Below are 15498 nucleotides of genomic sequence, written 5' to 3'. Positions count from 1 at the left end.
AAAATTCTCGGAAAAAATATATGCTCTTTAGGCACAGCTCTCACATAAAAACAGATTCACAGCTGTGCCCTGCACACTTCATGATAAGCCCCTGAATGTCGGAATATTCATCTTGGAATGTTAGAGTTAAAGGTTTGTGCTGGCCACACGAAGACAAATATACCTTTATTAGGTCTCGCCTGACCCAGCGCATGTATCTTTGGAGCATGCCCTTGTGGGAGCAGCCCATGTAGACAAGTACCAGGGCATCCCAAAGGTCAGTGATTGGGGCCACGTTTCTCCTGCGCAAGGAAGTGCCCTCAGCCTGTGCCCAGTGTAGGACGTGATGTCCTGGTGCCAGGATGACAGGGAGGCAGGCGGGTGTAGACAGGGCTTTAAGTGGGCCGTGTCCTGCTGGTGCTCATCATCGGCAGTTCTTAAAAGCAGGTGCTGAGACGGGTCTCTATGGGGCTCTCTGTTTTGCCCTCACCATCAGGGTGGAAAACAAATCTTTAAATCTGCAGCAGTACCATCCTTCACAGTCTTTGATGTAACTTCAGTGAGACTCGTTATAGTATGTTCATAGTCTCATCATTTCAGAACTGAAGCATTTTCAATATTATGTACAATGAAGCTATAGTTGTTGCTTATTTACCTTATGCAACTAATAACCATTGACAGATTCAATTGTCCTGGCTTGTTGTAGGTGTGATGTTATTTATTGTATTATATTTGGATGCAATGACCGAAGCAGCAAAATACCAGTGGGGCGGCACACTATGCTAAGCACAGGTTTTTAGATTAGGTGTTTTTAAGCCACGCTCTTTATAATATTGACTAACCCTGGGCGTAGTTCGCGAAGTAGCACTTCGCGAAGCTACGCAAGTGCAGTTCGCGCCACGCGTAGCACTTCGCGAACTGCGTAGTACCTTGTTCACACTGTGCCAGATGTCGTTTTCAATGATTGCACAGTGCGGACAAGCAACCGGCACTGTGCAATCATTGAAAATGGCATCTTGCACAGTGCGAGCTGTAGTTTTCTGCTGCTCGAGTAGATTTTTACTCGAGCGGCAGCTTGCTCAACGCGAACTGGTAGTTTCTCATCGCGAGTGGTCGCGAGCATACGCGGCCACTCGCAATGAGAAACCTGACCTCCTCGCGTTGGGAATCTCGCCGGGAGGTTTATTTTCCATGCTCGCGATCGCCAACTTGATGTTGCTGATCGCGAACAAGGAAAAAGTCTCACCGGGATGTCATTTTGCTTGCTCGCGGTCGCCAACTTGACGTTGAGGACCGCGAGCAAGCAAAAAATGACCGCAGCACTACGCAACACTACGCTACGCGTGTTCGCACTGTGCTACGTGCAATTCACGTAGTGCGAAGTAGCGCGAACTTCGAAACTACGTGAGCGTAGCGTAGTGCTTTGCCCAGGCTTAATATTGACCACAACGCTTTGAGAGACCAGGCCACCCCACAGGGGCTGCCCCTCCGCAATGGCGGAGGAGTGTCGTCCCACTGGCTCAAAGCCAGCAGCAAAAAAAAGAAAACTATTTCAATATAGTTTTTTTTAAGCCGCTGGCTCTGATAGCGTGTACAGGGAGGGGCGGGGCTGAGGCATAGGAGGTAGAGGAGAAGTGCTAGTTGCTCTCCCTAAGTGCTCATGTGTGTGTGGGGGCTGCTTCAGTCTGAGCAAAACTCACATGCACACTTAGGTTTCTCCAGCGCAGCCGGGCTGGAGAAACCCCACAGACTCCCTGGTATGAGCAGGGCATCTTTCTACCCTGCTCAGGCCAATCCCCGTGCTGCTCTGCAGCACAGGGGTTGGACAAGGAGTCTGTGACATAGTCACAGTGTGTCTTGCTTGGACAAGGAAGTCCCAACACCGAGGCATGTGCGTGAGGAGGCCAGCAGTAGGTAAGCGTAACTTTAAAAAAATGTAATATTATTTAACACTCCCACCTGTGCCTGCCATGCTCACTCTCCCCCATGCCCTCTCCCCTTCCTCTCTCTGTATATGGCGGCCGCCACTGCCCTCCAGTTTTTTCATCCCACTTAAAGCCCTGGGTGTAGAGGATTATCAGCACCGGGTGATAATTCAGTGTGCGAGGAGAAGAGCAGGATGAAGAAATCGGGTAGTGAGTTCGCCCCTTCAGGTAAGTCCTCTGGTGGGTGACTGCAAGGGAGTCTGGAATTGGCCGCTCAGTAAGTTCTGTGAGCGTGGAAAGTGCACCAGACGAGAAAGGCTGCTGCTACCCACATTCCCAGAGCAATTGAACCAAATGTTCTGGTGTCAAGTGGCAATGAGGACAGTCCAGAGAGGCCACAGGACAGAGAACATATATTTTCAGAGGAGTAAGGTATGCACTCTGCAGGACACAGGCTTATTTAAATTTAAAACCGGCATTGCCAGGAATCTGAGAGGGATATTATACCATAGCCTGCCACTCTTTATCATTGAAGGTGGCTTGGAGTTCTGCCTTCCAGTTAAGTTTAAGGGTGATTAGGTAAACTCCTGCCTGGTCCTGCAGTCCTCCACATAGCCAAGTAATCAGTTTCTTCCCGTGACCTATGCTGTGGAGTGTTTGTAGTGCGGATGGTGGGGGGATTTCTGATGAAGAATCTGCCAGGCATGTTCGATAGCAAACTGCACTCTTCCATAAGTTAGGAATTCACCAGTGAGGAGCCCAAATCAATCAGTCATGTTTTTACAAAGTCCATAAGCATATCTACAGACACTATTTAAACAATATCAAGGAAGCCAAAAAACTTACATCATTAACAGAATCGATAAGGCAGCAAATTCTCACAAGGAACTATACAGAATCATAAAATAATTTAGTAATCCCTCATCTAGTCAGATAGACAGCCCATCCTCTCAAGATTGGGTAGACACATTCTCTGCCTTCTTTGAGGAAACAATTGACAATATTTACAATACTTTTCCCAAACATAGGACAGAAGAACAAAACATAGAGATTGACTGTATACAGACTCCCAGTAAAGTATTTCTAGAGGAGTTCATGGAATTTACTCAGGAGGAAATTAGAGCTGCCCTTTTCAGGACCAAATCAGACTGTCCAGATGACCCTGTTCCACCTCACATTTTGTCAACTTTATCCCCTGTTCTTCTCAAAGGTCTCACCAACCTGTCTAACATGTCCTTAAACCTAGAGACAGTTCCAATTAAATGGAAATCAGCTAGGGTCAAACCAATCGTCAAAAAACAATCGGCAGATCCTCAAGAGCCTAGTAACTATTGGCCAATTTCCTTACTTCCTATTTTGCAAAAATAGGTGAGTCCCTGGTTAATAAACAACAAACAGCCCATCTAGAAAGCCATCAACTGCTAGACCCTTCCCAGCCAGGTTTCAGGGCTGGCAACAGCACCGAAACATCCCTGGTAGAGGTAGTCGATAACATAAGATTTGCCCAAGACAACGGGCAGTCAGCAATGCTGGTCTTATGAGATTTATCGGCTGCCTTCGACACCATCTCTCATGTAACCCTAGCACAAAGGCTAGGGGACATGGGAGTCGGAGGCAAAGCCCTTAAATAGCTGAGAAACCACTTAAAAGGACATACCACCACTGTGCAACTAGGTTCACTAGTCTCCCGTAGTCTGATGGTAGATAAGGGAGTCCCCCCGAGATCGATACTCAGCCCCATGCTGTTTAACATTTATGTTGCACCTTTGGCAAGGGTAATCAGATCGTATGGTTTTGATGTAGTTTCGTATACAGATGATACGCAGTTGCTAATTGCCCTTGGGCCTAATCCAACAGACACCACAACCAGATTTAAAAGCTGCCTGATTCATATAAACACCTGGATGCAAAATAACCACCTTCAGCTCAATGCAAGTAAGACCGATGTAATACTATTTGGAAAAGCACATTAACTCTGGTCAAATGATTGGTGGCTTACTAGTCTGGTCATCTGTCCATCCTCAAAGCCCATAGTACGAAACCTTGGTGTAAAAATAGACAACAAATTGTCCATGAAGGACCAGGTAAATCATATCCTGGGCACCTACTATGGCATTATGCGAATCCTACATAAAATCTTCTAATGGATTCCTTTGGATCCCAGAAAATCACAGGTTTTGATAATCAGTCGTCTAGACTATGGAAACACGTTGATGGCCTCTATCAATAAGGAACTATGTACTAGACTTCAGGTGTTGCAGGACACCACTGCCAAACTGATGTTGAATCTTCCATCTCGGTCCCCATCTGCTCCTATCTTAAAATCTCTTCATTGGCTCCCTATCAAGAAACATGTTAGTTTCAAGCTCATCTGCCTAACACATAAGACTATGTTTGGAAATGGGGCGAGGTATCTGGCCAAGAAACTTAATTGGCATGTACCAAAAAAGAATCTCAGGTCAGGAACAAAACATTTACTTACCCCCTCTTAGGGTCCGAACCACTAGAAATGGTTGCAGATCCTTTTCCCACTTAGCTCCTCTTTTCTGGAACAAGCTACCAACGCAACTTCGAGCCATAGCAGACCACAGACTGTTCAGAAAGAAGCTTAAAACCTGGCAGTTTTCAACTTTTTTTTTTACTCTGTAAATGATTTCCCTCTATCGAAACCGGTACAGCGCCATGAGACCTTTCTGGGTGATATGTGCACTTAACAAAACCTAATAATAATAATGAAGTCTATAAAGAAGCCTTCTTCAAACAGTTCTTCCACGGTTGCCAAACCAGCAGGCCCCCATTGGGTCAGATCTTGGGAAGAGATCCCCACTTGACAGATGTGGGATGCCCAGCAACTGAATAGCTGGATTGTAAGTAGGTTCGATCTTTGGTGTATTTCAAGGGGCTGCACAAATAGGTACCCACCACTTTAAGTCGAGTGCAATGAGAGGGGGCCCTTAGCATGTGGAAAAAAACGTACTGTGCAGTAAACCAGTTTTTATCTGTTCCAGTGCAAGGCTTGTCTTGGTCAAGTGGTGCCCTGCAAACTAGTAGGCGGGCCACTGCAGTTGAGCAGCAAAATATTCAGCCCCCAAATCAGGTGCTCCGAGGTCGCCACAATCTGTAGGAAGCAGAAGCTTAGCTAACGCAATCTCTGTCGCCAATGCCCCATATCAGATCAAGTAGTGGAGAATTAACAACCCTAAATGTCTTAATGGGGATGATCAATGGGAGATTAACAAATAGGTAAAGCAAACGTGGGAGGGCCACCATCTTGGAAAGGACTATGCATCCCACAAACATTATAGGTAGGGTGTCCCAAAATACAGCCTACGATCGAAGTGTGCATATAGTTGTACCAAGATTACCCTCTAGTAAATCTCCAGAGGTATAGAAAATGTTAATGCCCAGGTATTTAAAAGATCGAGACACCCAGTGAATACGATCCAGCCCAAAGGTAAGCTCATGGGGAGTAGTACCCTGCTGTAGAGGAAAGAGGAACTTTTTTGTGGGGTCGACTTTGAGGCCAGAGAGGACATGAAAAGCATTGAGGGTACATGTGATGGACGCACAATCTAAGTTAAAGGAATGGAGGAATAGAAGTATATCACCTTCATACAAGGTGACGACATGTAGTGCATCCCCTAGTGATATTTCCCATTCCCCGTGTTGTTCGCAATTAAGCCGCAAATGGCTTTACTGTCAGGACGAATAAAAGGGAGTAGAGTGGGTGTCCCTGTTTAGTCCCCCAGGCAATAGAGTACACATCGGAGGTGTGGCTGCCAGAATTGACCATGGCTGTCAGGAGGAGTAAAGCAATTGACCCCACTGCAGCACACGGGCACAAAGCACATAGAGTATCAACACCTCCAGCTTGTAATACCAACTCAGCATGTCAAACACCTGCTCATGGTCATTGGAAATATACGCTGTTGCAAAATATATATGAATATCCATATAAATTCATATGTATGCACTCACACTAACATGAGGCCCAGAGCTCCAAAGGGCTTCCTATCTGACCTTGCCTGGACAAGCTTCCAGCAGCTATTCTGAATCAGCCTTAGAGGTCACTTTCCTTGTCCTGACGTCATCATAAGTTTCCTTATCTGGTTGTGCAAGTTGCTTACACAGTGCCGAGCCAGCCTTTCTGGTCTGCCCATATCTGGTTGTTTATAATTTACATGGTGCAGACATTGCACATCCATGTTAGCCGTATTTGGCTTGATGCCTTATTCTAGTTCCCCTGACATGGCATTACTGAACTATTTCGCACCCAGAAACCAGCCACTCTGGGAAGAAGCAGTCTGAGAGCCCCTAAGGTGGCAGATCTGACTTCTTCCTTGCTAATTAGCAATGATGCATGCTTTTGGTGCCAATAAATACATTTCACTCTGTTTCTGAGCAAACCTGCTATGTCTGGTGAGTTTCATGTATTTGCTCCTGGGAGGGTGCCAGTATTTCCCCATCAGAATGGTGTCAGAAAGTGGGACATTGGAGGACTGTGATGTCACCAGCCGGTAAGTGAGTTGTAAGCTAAATAACTAACTTGCCTTGCTGCAAATGACCTTTCAGTCTTTCAAATGCGGATTTAAAACATAATATTAATAAAAGGGGCTTTGACTGGCATTTAAAATAGACAGGGGACTGTAGAGAATGTTTTTGCAATATTCTCTCTATCAATACACTAATTGATATGTCCATTAATGATAATGGGGTAACCCAGTAACCCTCAGAACCTGAGTGTATATGCAAAACAAAAAACTGTGGTTCTGTTGGGAGTCACAAAATCTTAATTTCTGAATGTACTTAATACAAATCATAAGTGGTTTCACTTATCATCCAATGAAGGCAACTAAGCACACACATAACAATGAAAAAAGTATAGAAATTGAAATCCTTTTTGCTTTTTGTATACTTTAAGAACAAATATATATATATACACAGCTGTCCAACGAAGAGAATTAAAGCACAAGGACTGTGAGGCAATTTAGTGACTGATCGTGTTTAGTGACATGGTGCTGAACGCAAAAAAAAACACGTATAACACATATTATCACAAATGAACAAAATAATTTTTTAACATAAAATAGTCCAACATTAGATACATAGACCACAACAGGATATAATATTCCTTATTTATAGTTGTGGGATTGCGTGGACAGGTTGAAATAGCAACGTCGACGTTTCGACCCTATGAAGTAGTGCAGAATTGTAAACATCCAAGGCGGGTCTTCATCAGGACGGGAAAGGATATGACAGCCTAATGGCAAGGAAGTAAGTTGAATGACTTCCCTGTGTCTAATTCGTGGTGGTGTCAGCTGACACCCCACAGGATCGTCTGTTCTTTGCAAGTACTTTTAAGGTTTATTTGACTCTTCTCCAGCCGATGGAAAAGGGGTATGGTGCCGCCGTAGCGATCGCCAAAAATTGGATGAATCCAGGAAAAGACGTCCTCGTCCGTCTGAAGCTTGTAACAAATGACCGTCATTTATAATAATAATAAACAGGGCTGTATTTGATTGAACAGGGAGATATTCCTTTTCAGCAGATTTGCTTCTATTTTGGTCTACAGCAAATGACACTTGTTAAGCAAACGCACACTCCAGTGCCGCTTGTTCTAAATAGGAAAAACATAGCTATATAATACCTGCTTGTAATGTTGAAGAGTAGTTTAACAACTTAATCCTTTGTATTAATTACATTTCCTGATTCTAACATTGTAGGATAAACTAAATTAGGGCCTTAATTAAGCCTTCCTGGAACTAGATTGGACACCACAGATCTGTTTTAGGTACCATTAGCTAAAGGAATCATTGCATATTATGTTAGGAGGAGATAGGGATATCACTATTTTCTTGAGAAATAATACCTTTGTAGGAGATTTGCAAGGTGGGGTTTATATTAGTGAATAACATTATCAAGGGGCACAACGTAGATACCAGAGAGTACATAAGAGTAGGGTATTAGTGTTATTGTTGCACAGTGTTTCAGGATGAAGGTATCAGACACGCCCAAGGAGAATATCATGTTTCCACTAAGGTAGGAGATGTTTCCACTACGGTGGGAAATAAATAGGAATACATTTCACAATTTTTTTTATAAATAAATATAATTTTTTTGCAGCAGTATATATATATATATATATATATATATGTTTTCAATAAATAGAATGTACTCACAAATACCTAAGGATAGGTTGGAACAGAGCACTTACTGCTTGCAGCTTCAGTAAGGATTCTCTGTTGTATGCACCCCCTGTAGAACACGTGTGGATGTGTTGAGAGATGATTAATGATGCTGTTAGACTGCAGTTTGTTACATATGAAAAGGAAATGGATGGATGTACACATAACTAACAATGAGGTTATAGAACTAGGGAGCGGAGAGGTTTGGAAAAATGCCCTCACCATACAGTGATATTTAAAATAAATAAGATGAAAAAAGAGAGGGTGGTGAAAACATGCTGTCCCCACAAAGTGATTGCCTTAGGAACCTGAGGTTCCTTTAGAGCCTGTTGTGCCTGACACCAGCACTATATTATTATTTATACCTGTAGAGGCAGAGTATTTTTCTCTCCTCAGTGGGTTTTAGCATTAAAGTCCATCTACAGAGTGACAGCCTCTTTGCCGTCATGCTGGGATCCCCAGTACACTTCGTTCACTGTGAGTCCCAATGTCAATGCGCAGGCAGTAAAGAGAGACTTGGACCACCTATGCCTGGAAGGTGGTAGCATCGTCTTGCAGTAGGCTAATGACCTCCTTGTGACATCTCCATCACTTGAGGCCTGTGAAAGCCTGTAAAAAAGAAACTGTAGCTCTGCTGAACTACCTCCAGGAGAGAAGACACAAAGCCTCATTGTCAAAATGGCAGTGCTGGTTTATGAGATATTCCAAGGTACACGCCGCATGCCACCTGACAGAATAAAATTGTTTCAGGGCATTCAGCTCCTGCTCACCAAGAAAGGAATGATGTACTTCCTGGGGATAATGAACTGCTACTACCAATGGGTCCATGAATGCAGATGCTATGACTAATGAACTTGCAAACTGTTTCAAGAAATTGAAAGAGACATTGTGTACTGCACCATCATGGAGACTGCCTGACTACAAACTGCCTTTCCATCTCTGTTTCAGAGCAAAATAACATTGCAAATGAAGTGGTGTGCTGACACAGCTAGAAAAGAAAGGCCTGTGGGACACAACTATGTGACTTTGCTTTCTGAAGTGATTAGGGGTCAGCAGCTGTGATGGTGGAGAGGACAACTCTCATTGTGTTGGACTATACTTGTATTGTCTAGGTGCCACATTTGGTGCGGATGTATTTGGTACGGTTGTTGTTATCTGGATTGACAAAACATTTTCTGCTGACGGGCACACAGGTTATAATGGCACCATGTTGTCTAATTGCAATGTCCTAATAAGATGCCCACCTGTTAATTTGGCAAAAGTATTAACTGCAATTGGTTATCCTGATGAGATCCATTCTCTTAGAAACAAATGAGACCCCTAAGAAAGTTGGTGTTGAGATTGTAGAAATCAGCACCACGCCAAGATTAGACACCATTAGAAAAGGCAGACTATAGGAGTGGTACACTGATGGTTCCTCCAGCAGACTGATAGACACTGATTGCAGAGCAGGGTATGCTATAGCAATAGCTGAAATGCAACTCTGCCACTTGAAACATCTATCCAGTAAGATAAGCTCTATGCTGTAACAAAAGCATGAATACTAGTCAAGGGTAAAACTGTTAACATTTACACTAACTCACATTATGCTTTGCCGTTCTTATTTGTGGCCAGCTGTGGAAGTATCACGGATTCATAAGAGAAACAGGGCGCCTTATTAAAAATGATCCTTTAGTAAGGATCTTGTTAAAAGCAATACTATTATACACCAGGATAGTGGTAATAAAATGTGAAGCCTACACAGGAGCTAATACTAAGTTAGAAAAAGGTGATGCCATCGCTGACACAGCATTAAATGAATGCATGTTACGGCCAGTGCAGATGGGACTAATGAACAAAGCATTCCAAAAATACAACTCATTCAGAGACAATTGTTGCAAGCTAATGTAAAGGAAGGACAATGGTCTGCAACACCAGATGAACATAGAGGGTGATTGATGATGGATGTGAGCCGAATAATGAAGAGAGTGTGGGCCTACCAGGAGGAGATGCCTGTGCCCCCACGCAGTATGTTCCTTTCCCTTACAAGACTGGAGCAGGGACCCTCTGATATTGCACAAAGGAGGATGAATGTGCAGATGCATGTTGCTTCCCAGTGAATGGATTTAAATATTTACTGGTGTGGGTGAATACATTTTCAAAACGAATGGATGTGTGTCCAACAGGGAAGAATGATGCAGCAACTGGGGCGCAGTGCTTCAGGGAAGCCAGCTCTCCAAGGTTAGGGTCCACCAGGGCATAAATAGCAATAGAGGGAGATCACTTAGTGACTACATTTATGCTAAAGACGTTGTTTTTGGGGATAAAGTATAACATGCATACCCCATACCACCCTCCAACTTGAGGCCAGGAGGAGTAAATGAACGCAAAAATAAAAAAATTAAAAAAAATAGATTATTAGTAAAGGCAACTGATGGAGCAGGCCTGAAATGGCCTGATGCTCTGAATTTAGTACTGCCTGCAATGTGGCAAAGACTTCTAAAGCGATTATGGAGACATGGTCATGGTGAGAAAAATAAAAGCTGTTTCTTTTAGTTCTAGGTGGACTGAACCACAGACGGTGAACCAACGCCATGAATGGATTGAGGAGACAAGATGCAGGGCAGCACCCCAACGCCTGAGAGCACGGTACAAGAAATTGATGACCATCTGTCACCAGAGGACCTGAGCAACACAGCAGTCAAGAAGAGGACAGACAAGACCATTTCTACGATCCATGGGCGCCCATCATAAAGTGTCGAGGGACGCGACATCTACTGATGCTGTTGAGTGAAGTACACAACGCAGTCTCGAAGAAAGTTGATGGTCTGCACCTGCAGAAAAATAGACTGAAGAGGACAACGCAGGGCAGGTCAGTGAAACAGCCCCTGAACAAGACGACTGGGGACCAGGAGGAGAAGCAGATGACCGCTTACTGCGTGCCTTTAAATTACTGACACTTGCAAAAAGTGCCCAGGAACTGAGTGACTAAGTGACAATGTAGCCTGATGCATTGCATAGAGCAAACAATATTGGTTGGACACCTAATTAGGAGCATGCTGCCGGTATCACAACAGTCTGCTGATATAATAACGATCTCATCAGGATGTATCAATATGACAATATATGCATTTTAGGCAAACACTGTGTAATGCCATCCAAAGATATGGAACTGATGTTTCCTTCATATATACATATATATATTTTGGTTTTACACTAATGTTGGATAGGTCTATCCAAAAGGGAGGATTGTTGCAAAATATATATGAATATCCATATAAATTCATATGTATGCACTCACACTAACATGAGGCCCAGAGCTCCAAATAGCTTCCTATCTGACCTTGCCTGGACGAGCTTATAGCAGCTATTCTGAATCAGCCTTAGAGGTCACTTTCCTTGTCCTGACGTCATAAGTTTCCTTATCTGGTTGTGCAAGTTGCTTACACAGTGCCGAGCCAGCCTTTCTGGTCTGCCCATATCTGGCTGTTTATAATTTACATGGTGCAGACATTGCACATCCATGTTAGCCATATCTGGCTTGGTGCCTTATTCTAGTTCCGCTTACATGGCATTGCTGAACTATTTAGCACCCAGAAAGCAGCCACTCTGGGAAGAAGCAGTCTGAGAGCCCCTAAGGTGGCAGATCTGACTTCTGCCTTGCTGATTAGCAATGATGCATGCTTTTGGTACCAATAAATAAATTTCACTCTGTTTCTGAGCAAACCTGCTATTTCTGCTGAGTTTCATTCATTTGCTCCTGGGAGGGTGCCAGTATTTCCCCATCATACGCCGCCTCTGGCCAGACTCGCAAAGACCCCTCCATGACATGATAAGTGATGTACGTTGAGAGAGGAATTACGCAGGGGTAGTGACCTGTTTTGATCTGGATAGATGAGCAATGTGAGGTGAGGGAGAAGACAGTCGGCCAGGATTTTGCTTAGGATTTTATCATTTTTGTTGAGAATGGCTAATAGAGGATAGGAGGTGACATTCATGGGGTCATGGATGGGCTTAAGTATAGAGGTCACAATCGCCTCGCTCATGGATGAGGGAAGGCAACCCTGTTGAAGGGCCTCAGTGAATAAGGTCTCCAACTGTGGTGCAAGAAGAGTCTCACAAATTGCATAAAACTCCACAGGGATACCATCCGAACCCGGTGTCTTTCCATGTTCTGGTGCTCATATCGCCTGGATTACTTATAGTGAGCTGGGTTCTCAAGAACCTCAATGTCACCCGAGAGGTGCAGGGGAGGACCACCCCACAAGAAAACGGTGAAGAGCTGGTGGCCGCAACGGAGGGCCTGTCTTGCACAGTTCCAGTATTATGGCAGGCAAGCATGGCAAACAATCATTTTATTTAAATTCTAGTGTTCCAGAGGGGTCCCTTACAGAGTGTGTGGGGGAGCCCGAGTCATAAGAATGAACTAGACGCAGCAGTAATCTGCCCCGCCTATCAGGTCAGCATGCTCATCTTACATGCGCATTAGCTGGTTGGAGAGTTCAGGGTAAGCAATTAATCTTTTCTCAAGGTCTCCCAGCACTATTTTAGTCAGCTTCAAGTCTACTGACAATCGTGGTGCTTAGGGTAGCTCACTGTGTGACTACTTTGTATGCCTCCAATTCAAACACTCTGGTGGAGGACAATCTTGCATTTTCCTGATAGTAATGCATAGTGGCATCATGCAGACTTTCTCAAAATGCTTCATCTTCTAACAATAAGGGCTGTAACCATCAGGTGGGTATTGGGGCAGGCACTCGTCCCCAGGGAATGCTCAAAAGTAGCATGTTATGATATGACAGGGTTTTACTGATATAGTCTGCATGAAGGACTTCAATTTGTACGGAGACCGTGCAGACATGGAGAACATGGCCAAGGGGGTAAAAAGAGCATTCCTTTGCTTCCGTGTGCCAAACCCACCATGCATCTATCAGATCCCAATGATGAAGCAAGGCAGCCAACCAGGAGGGGTATGTGATTGATCAAGTGTAATATCTAGAACTGCACTAAAGTCTCCTCCCAGAATCCAATCAAGGTGAGCTCTGGGCTCAAGTTAAGGTTAAGGGATTTATAGAGCGCATGGCTACCCTCTGGCATCCCAGCGCTATAACAGGTAAGGGAAGCTATCTGGAACAAGAGTAAAGGAAACAGCTACGTTTTAAGTTTCTTTTTAAAGGACTGTTAGTTTTCGATCAGTCGCAGCTCAGGGTCCATACTGTTCCAGAGTTTGTGCGCCAGATGTGAGAACGATCTTCCATCCTACCTTGACCTCTTGATTCTAGAGGTGTTCATCAGAAAATTTGACCCTGATCTAAGACAGGCGTGGTGTGTGTAGTGGGAAATCAAGGTTCCTGGCATGGTTGAACCTCTCCCATACATGGCTCTATGTGCCAGGCATAGGGACTTAAATTTGATCCTGGTTTGAACGGGAAGCCAGTGTAGCTCTTTCAGTGATGCTCTAGCTGACTGATTCCTTGGTATCTGAAGAAGCAGTCTAGCTGCCACATTCTGTACAACCCATAGCCTATTGGTGACATATTTGGTGATCTAAGGTATAGTGAGTTTCCATAATCGGTCTTGATACAACAAAGTCTTGCACCACTGTCCTTCTTGATTTCTCTGGGAGTAGGCCAAGGATTTTCCTGAGCAACCGAAGGATGCCAAAGTATGTACTCGCCAGGTTTTTGGCTTGCGTGTCCATCGTTAGATTCTGATCAAGCCACATACCCAGATTTTCTATGGTGCATTTAGGGGTTGGAGGGAGACCTCAGGTAGCTGGCCAAGGAATCTCTAAGCGAGGGTTAAGATTGCCCCCCAGGATCATATGCTCAATTTTGTCTCCGTTCAGCTTAAGGCTGCAGTCCGCCATCCAAGTTCCTATCCTTTGCAGACCCGGGGTAAGTTGCTTATGGTCGGAGTTCAGGGAGTCAGCAATTGACACCACTAATTGGGAAACTCCTGGACTATATGAGCTAATGGGCTCAAATATACATTATAGAGAGTCGGACTCAGGGAGGAGCCCTGGGGTACACCCCATGGAGCTGAGAGGGTATCTGACAGGATGCCGGCCTCCATGTACTGAAAGGACCTGTCGCTCAAAAACGAGGTCACCCATTGATTGGCCGTCCCTTTGATTCCAATATTTTCGAGTCGATTGATAAGGATTTTGTGGTCCACCGTGTCAAAAGCCGCACTTAGATCTAATATCAATAGCAGCGTTCCTTTCCTGATCTAATATGCTTTTTAATTGTTCGGTAACAATGAGTAGATCTGACTCCGTATTATGCCCCGGCTGAAAACCCATCTGGGACTGATGTAAAAGACAGTGCTCTTCCAGAAACTGTGAGATCGCACTGTTCACATGTTTCTCTGCGATCTTACCAAAGATGGGCAATAGTGAAATTAGGCGATAGTTTGCCATGACCATAGGGTCTAGTTGTGTGGAAATAGGCCCAATAATTTGGTTGATCCATGTTAGGGACATAGATCGAGCATAACACCACTGGCAGGCCATCCGAGCACCCCTGAGCCAGTTCAAACCGACCCTCCAGATCGAACCGGATGCCCTCTACAAGGAATGGAGTACCAGCACAAATCCAAAAGAAGAGTACATGATGCTAATTATCTGCCCACGCCATCTATGCCATAGCACCAGGACCTCCTTATCTTTCAAGTGTGTTTCTTGGAGGAAGGCTATGTTAACTCCAAGGCAGACCAATTGCACTCTGATTTGATACTGTTTATTAGTACTGTCTATTCTACATTCATTCCATGCAATGAGCTTGAATTTAGCCTGTGTCCCAGTATGACCATAATTAAATCATCTAGGGCCCTTGGAGTAAACCAGGTGACCACAGGCAGTACAGATCAGGATGGCTACAGAAGAGGGATCATAGCAGTAAGGAAAGAAACATCCTCCTGAAGAGAACCATCTCCTGGAAAGAAAACCTCTCCACCAGTAACAAAACACTCATCTAGCAAAACCACAAACAACTCCGATTGAAGATATAAGAAAGAGCATTCAAAGCACAAAGCAAGTGTGAAAAGAACCTCTCCAGATGTTGGGAGGAAGGTGACAAGCCAGCCACTTGTCATCCCGCATCATCCAAGCATGCAAACAATCAAGAAATTAAATCAGTGCAGGTTCTTGAATAGGTGACACTCTGAGGGCCCCAAGACCAAGTAGTCAGAGTCAATAAAATGACAGTAACTGTATAGTACCAGGCTGAGAGGGAATCCAATAGGTCCAATGCAGGGAGCTGCCCTCCTAGATCGGATCATCCAATATTTGTGGGGTTACCTGGGGCAGAGGGACAGTCAAACTCACAGTGGAAGACAAGCCTTCAGAGTCCTCCCCTGGAGAAGGGACCCGGAACATGTCTGAACATAGTGTGGAGTCCTCAGCAGTTTCTATGGCAGCCTGACAGCCC

The sequence above is a fragment of the Triturus cristatus genome, chromosome 5_2, assembly GCF_964204655.1.
Source record: "Triturus cristatus chromosome 5_2, aTriCri1.1, whole genome shotgun sequence".
Classification (NCBI taxonomy): domain Eukaryota; kingdom Metazoa; phylum Chordata; class Amphibia; order Caudata; family Salamandridae; genus Triturus; species Triturus cristatus.
The sequence above is the reverse complement of the archived record's forward strand: the minus strand, read 5'-3'. Positions refer to the sequence as shown.